At 42.3% G+C, this 6,196-nt stretch overlaps 1 non-coding gene across 1 annotated transcript; it reads left to right on the plus strand.

Annotated features, from left to right (window-relative positions):
- The first annotated feature begins 5,508 nt into the window (after positions 1-5,508).
- Positions 5,509-5,615, plus strand: LOC135146841 (small nucleolar RNA R71). Its single transcript, XR_010283938.1, has one exon. It is a non-coding gene; the product is annotated as a small nucleolar RNA R71 (small nucleolar RNA).
- Positions 5,616-6,196: the final 581 nt, after the last annotated feature.

Consider the following 6,196-nt stretch of genomic DNA (forward strand, 5'->3'; position numbering starts at 1 on the left):
CTCGAATAATAGCCAAGGGAACCGCCTCCGGAGCCTCGCAAAAAGACTCCCAACCCCGTTCTTGAATCATGTTCACGAGCTCACCATCTTCTGCTGTGGGTAGGAATCCCCTCTCCTTAACTATCGACTTATTCATAAGCCGTTGAAACTCGGTTCGTGCACCATCGGAGGTGAACTCAACCTCACCCATCGAGGAAGAATGGCTAGATGTAGGGGCTTGGGTGCTTGGTCCTTGTGATCTTCGGGCTCTTTTGGGTGCCATTGATAGAGATTTAGAGTTGCAAGAGATTTGTGTGTAGTGGGTTTGAGAGATTTGGTGGAGGTTGTGTGTATGGATGTGTATATATAATTAGGGTTCATAGAATTATAATAGGAATTGGAGATGGGTTTTGTGTTTATATAAGGATTTGAGAGCTGAGTTAGGGTTATGGAGGATATATTTCGGGCTAGGCATGCAAAATTAGGATTGTGGGCTTTTAAAAACGAAAAGAAAATATTTTTGGGAGAAAAATCGCTTTTCTCGGCAGTCAGTAGCGCGGCCGCGCTAAGTGTAGCGCGGGCGCGCTGTGCACTTTAGCGCGGGCGCGCTGGACACTAGCGCGGGCGCGCTAGTGTCTGACACCCGGGGCTGATTTTCTCGATTTTTGTGTTTTTGAGGTTTACAATGGTACAGAATGGTTCCAATACGTGGGTTGCCTCCCACGAAGCGCTTGTTTAACGTCGCTAGCTCGACGTGAAGTCCAGAATTAATCTGATTCCGATTGAAGAATCGTGGTTTGTACCTCACGATTCACATTTCCGCCAAAGTAAGGCTTCAACCGTTGACCATTAACCTTAAATGATTCATCCGGTGATTTTGCATAGATTTCTACCGCACCGTGGGAGAATACCGTCTTGACTGTAAACGGTCCCGACCAGCGTGACTTGAGTTTCCCTGGAAACAGCTTCAACCGAGAGTTATACAATAGAACCAATTGTCCTACTACAAAAGATTTTTGTATCAACCGCTGATCATGCAATCTTTTCACCTTCTCTTTGTAGAGTTTGTTATTTTCATAAGCACGGAGGCGGAACTCCTCCAACTCATTGAGTTGCATCATGCGTTTCTCTCCAGCTAATTGTAAGTCGAAATTCAACTTCTTTAGTGCCCAATAAGCTTTATGTTCCAACTCTACTGGTAAGTGACAAGCTTTCCCAAACACTAACTGAAATGGAGAAGTACCCAATGGTGTTTTGTAAGCTGTTCGATAAGCCCAAGCAGCCTCGTCTAATCGCAAGGACCAGTCTTTCTTAGAAGGGTTAACCACCTTCTCTAATATGCGTTTGATCTCTCTATTGGACACTTCAGCTTGACCATTCGTTTGAGGATGATAAGCAGTAGCAACCCGGTGATTGATATTATACCTCGTCATCAAGGTTGTGAATTTCCGATTGCAGAAATGAGAGCCTTCATCACTGATAATGACTCTAGGGACTCCGAAACGGGTAAAGATTTGTTTTTGAAGAAATTGCAAGACCACCTTAGCATCATTTGTAGGTAAGGCTTTCACCTCCACCCATTTAGACACGTAATCAACTGCTAATAAAATATACTGGTTGTTGCAAGACGAAACGAACGGTCCCATAAAGTCAATACCCCAAACATCAAATATTTCGACTTCCAAGAGCATTTTAAGAGGCATTTCATTCCTCCTAGAGATATTACCTGTACGTTGACATCGATCGCAACCCAACACAAACTGATGAGCATCTTTAAACAGAGTTGGCCAGTAAAAACCTGCTTGAAGTACCCTCTTTGCTGTCTTCTCTCCGCTATAATGGCCTCCATAACCAGTGGAATGGCACTCGCGCAAAACTCCCTCCACTTCATTATTAGGGATACACCGTCTGAGAATTTGATCGACTCCTTGTTTAAACAAAAAGGGTTCATCCCAAATATACCATTTCACATCGTGACGGAATTTCTTGCGCTGAGCATAAGAGAATTCTGGAGGAATGACCTTACTCACCAGATAATTTACAATGTCAGCAAACCATGGTTCTTCGGCCTCAGCCCCAAACAATTGTTCATCTGGGAAGAATTCATTAATTAGAACACTGTCGGTAGTTTGTTTGCTATGATCCTCTAGTCGGGATAAATGATCCGCTACCTGATTTTCCGTGCCCTTTCGATCTTTAATTTCCACATCAAATTCTTGGAGTAATAGAACCCAACGAATTAGTCTTGGTTTAGAATCCTTCTTTGAGATGAGATAACGAATGGCTGCATGATCAGTGTATACCACTACTTTTGTTCCAAGAAGATAAGATCTGAACTTCTCAAAGCTAAAGACAATAGCTAGAAGTTCTTTTTCTGTAGTAGTGTAATTTAACTGTGCATCATTTAAAGTTTTGCTGGCGTAGTAGATAAGATGAAACACATTACTTGTACGCTGGCCCAGTACAGCTCCTACAGCATAATCACTGGCATCACACATCAATTCGAATGGTTTACTCCAATCAGGTGCAGTGATGATAGGTGCTGATGTCAACTTCTTTTTCAAAAATTCAAATGCTTCCAAGCACTTCTCATTAAAATTGAATGGAATGTCTTTCTCTAACAGATTGCAAAGAGGTTTGGAAATTTTTGAGAAGTCCTTGATGAACCTCCGATAGAATCCTGCATGACCAAGAAAGCTTCGGATGCCTTTAACCGAGAGTGGTGGAGGAAGATTTTTAATTGTTTCCACCTTCGCTTTATCAACTTCCAGTCCCTTGGCAGATACTTTATGCCCCAATATGATTCCTTCTTGCACCATGAAATGACATTTTTCCCAATTGAGAATCAGATTAGTTTCCACACATCGCTTAAGAACCATTCTCAGATTCGTGAGGCATTCGTCATAAGATGTCCCGAATACAGAAAAATCGTCCATGAATACCTCCACATTGATGCCGATCATCTCTGAGAATATTGCCATCATGCACCTTTGAAAAGTGGCTGGTGCACCACATAAGCCAAAAGGTACTCTTCGGAATGCAAATGTACCATAAGGGCATGTAAAGGTTGTCTTTTCTTGATCCTCCGGAGAAATAGCAATCTGATTATAGCCAGAATACCCGTCCAACAGGCAGTAGAATTCATGACCAGCCAACCTGTCAAGCATCTGATCAATAAAAGGCAGAGGGAAGTGATCCTTTCTTGTAGCTTTATTCAGCTTTCGGTAGTCCATGCAAATCCTCCAACCAGTGACAGTTCTAGTTGAGATAAGTTCCCCTTTTTCGTTGGCTACTACTGTCATGCCTCCTTTCTTAGGCACACATTGTACTGGACTCACCCATGAGCTATCTGAAATTGGATATATGATACCTGCATCGAGCCATTTAAGAATCTCTTTCTTTACAACCTCCTTCATGATAGGATTTAGCCTTCTTTGTTGTTCCACTGAAGGTTTGCTTCCTTCTTCAATGAGAATTTTGTGTTGACAAAAGGATGGACTGATTCCCTTGATATCAGCTATGGTCCAACCAATTGCTGTTTTGAATTCCCTTAGCACCCTCAAAAGTTTTTCTTCTTCCTCACCTGACAAGTTAGATGCAATAATAACAGGAAGAGTAGAACCTTCACCAAGAAAAGCATACCTCAAGTGATCCGGTAGCGGTTTAAGTTCAAGTTTAGGTGCTTCGATTACTGATGGTTGTAGTGGTTTGTGATCTTCCTTTTGTTCCTCCAAGCCAAGAGATTCGACAGGTGGTTCAAAATTCCTTCTCCAAGGTGATGAGTTAAGATGATAGATTTCTTCCAATTCTTCTTCACTGTCCAATTCCTCATCATTGGTAAGGATTGCTTCCAATGCATCATTCTGTAAAACCCGCTGGCTATTAGCTTCTGTCGTAGTATCAAGTACATCCATACTGAAACAAGATTCCTCATCAGTTGGTAATTTCATTGCATTGAATACGTTGAACGTGACCGTCTGATCTTGTATTCTCATTGTAAGTTCCCCTTTTTGGACATCGATCAATGTTTGCCCGGTGGCTAAAAAGGGTCTACCCAAGATGATAGGAATCCTTTTGTCTTCTTCAAAATCAAGAATCACGAAGTCGGCTGGAAATATTAACTGATCAACCTTGACTAGTACATCTTCAATTATACCCCTTGGATATGTGATCGAACGATCAGCCAGCTGTAAAGACATGTTTGTCGGCTTGAGCTCTAGCAAGCCAAGTTGTGTGAAGATAGATAGAGGCATCAGATTGATGCTAGCTCCCAAGTCGCACAGACACTTATCAAAAGAGAACTTCCCAATAGTACAAGGGATAGTGAAGCTTCCCGGATCTTTAAGCTTAGGTGGTAATTTCTGTTGAAGCACAGCACTACATTCCTCCGTTAAAGCCACTGTCTCTAACTCCTCGAGCTTTAGCTTTTTTGAAAGAATACCCTTCATGAACTTGGCATAGCTAGGCATTTGCTCGAGTGCTTCAGCAAACGGGATGTTGATGTGAAGCTTTTTGAAAACTTCAAGGAATTTACCAAATTGCTTATCCAGCTGCTGTTTTTTTAACCTCCTAGGAAATGGAGGTGGTGGATATAATGGTTTTGTCACCGGAGCAGCTGCAGGGATAGCCTTATCCTTTTCAACAGTAGGGTTGATGCCAATTGTATTCGAAGGAAGTTCCGCTGGAATTTCTTGCGGTTCATCATCCTGATCTTGTACTAATGTTGAGGTAGGCGCTGTTGTAGTTTTTCCAGATCTCAGCGTAATGGATTGGACTTGCTCTTTAGGGTCCCTCTTACCTGGTACCTCTGTATCACTAGGGAGATTCCCCTGTGGTCTGCTTAGTAGAGCATTAGCTAACTGACCGACTTGTGTCTCCAAGGCTTTTAAAGTTACTGCCTGACTCTTGTACATGAGCCTTAGCTCTTCCATGTCAGACCTTTCGTTAGCTGATTGCCCATGATTCTGAAATCCCGGAGGGTGATATGGCTGTTTAGGTGCATACTGTTGTGAAGTTCCAGCCTGACTATACTGTTTAGGTCCCTGTTGAAATCCTTGTTGAGGCTGATTATAACCCTGATTATTACTCCAGCTGAAATTCGGATGATTTCGGTTGTTAGGATGGTAAGTAGCTGGAGCAGGCTGTTGACCTCTCTGAAAGTTGCTCACAAATTGTGCTGATTCACTAGAAATGGCACACTGATCAGTAGCGTGAGTACCGGCACATAATTCGCAAATTAAGATTGGCTGTTGAATTCCTTGGTGAGCCAGAGAATCGACTTTCATCGTGAGAGCCTTAAGTTGAGCAGCAAGAGCTGTCGACGTGTCTAGATCAAGAACTCCGGCTACCTTCCCTTGAGTAAGTCTTTGAGTAGGGTTCTGATATTCATTAGCAGCCATCATTTCAATAAGATCATAAGCTTCTTCATAACTTTTAGCCCAAAGCGCACCTCCAGAAGCAGCATCAAGCATAGGTCTGGATTGAGGTCCAAGACCATTATAGAAACAGTTTATTTGCATCCAATCCGGCATGCCATGATGGGGACACTTCCTTAGCATCTCCTTATATCGCTCCCAGGCTTCACAGAATGTTTCTCCTGATTGTTGAGAGAATTGAGATAGAGCATTTCGTAGTGCAGCAGTCTTTGCCATGGGGAAGAATTTAGTGAGGAATTTCTGAGCTAGATCTTCCCATGTAGTAATCGAACCAGATGGTAAAGAATGTAACCATCCCTTAGCCTTATCTCTCAGTGAAAATGGAAAAAGCCTCAGCTTCACAGCATCATCAGAGACGTCGTTAAATTTGAAAGTGTCACAGATCTCTATAAAATTACGTATATGCATATTAGGGTCTTCAGTAGGAGAACCCCCATACTGTACCGAGTTCTGGACCATTTGAATAGTTCCTGGTTTGATTTCAAAGGCTTTGGCTGCGATTGCAGGCCTGACAATGCTTGACTGGATGTCATCGATCTTTGGCATAGAGAAATCCTTCAATGCCTTAATGTCTGGTTGTGCTTCAGGTTCTGTCATTGTTTCAGAATCAGAAGAAGAAGTAGAAGATGAATCAATTGCTTTCTTCCGGGTTTGAGAACGTGTTTGCATAAACGCGACCCAAGTACCTGAAATAAAGAAAAGAAGAAAAGTGAGAAGAGAATATAATCCTAGTCAGTGAATTTTAATGCACACTGATGACAAGTACATAAACTAATTAATTA

Source organism: Daucus carota, chromosome 5, assembly GCF_001625215.2.
Source record: "Daucus carota subsp. sativus chromosome 5, DH1 v3.0, whole genome shotgun sequence".
Classification (NCBI taxonomy): domain Eukaryota; kingdom Viridiplantae; phylum Streptophyta; class Magnoliopsida; order Apiales; family Apiaceae; genus Daucus; species Daucus carota.